Source organism: Penaeus monodon, chromosome 22 (assembly GCF_015228065.2).
Source record: "Penaeus monodon isolate SGIC_2016 chromosome 22, NSTDA_Pmon_1, whole genome shotgun sequence".
NCBI lineage: Eukaryota > Metazoa > Arthropoda > Malacostraca > Decapoda > Penaeidae > Penaeus > Penaeus monodon.
The window spans coordinates 15,864,939-15,865,270 of NC_051407.1; the positions used below are offsets into that span (position 1 = coordinate 15,864,939).

Sequence of the window (332 nt, forward strand, 5' to 3'; positions counted from 1 at the left end):
GAGTAAATAGACTAATAAGTATAAACGAAATTCCTATTCCAAGAACTTCTATTCCCTCAAGCAAACGGGCGACCTTTTAAAAATAGCGTGTTCTTTCCAGGCTGCTTAGAGACTCCAAATCCATGAATTATTAAAAAGGGTCCTTAATAGCAGATTTCAGTCGTGGTTTTGCTAATGCTTAGAAAAAAACTACATTATCTTATCCATATTTTTTATTAATCTTTTAATCACTATTTATTCAAATAGTCACCCTAATTAATCTTTCGTTAATTACCCTTATCATAAAAACTACTTCTTTCCTCCCACGAAAAAAAAAAAAAACACTTTCCTCC

General features: G+C 31.3%; 1 protein-coding gene across 1 annotated transcript in view; it reads right to left on the reverse strand.

Moving 5' to 3' along the window:
* The window catches only part of LOC119586950 (probable dual specificity protein kinase madd-3), a gene marked incomplete in the record, with an annotated part of 25,662 nt that overhangs the window by 19,564 nt on the left and 5,766 nt on the right, over nucleotides 1-332 (reverse strand).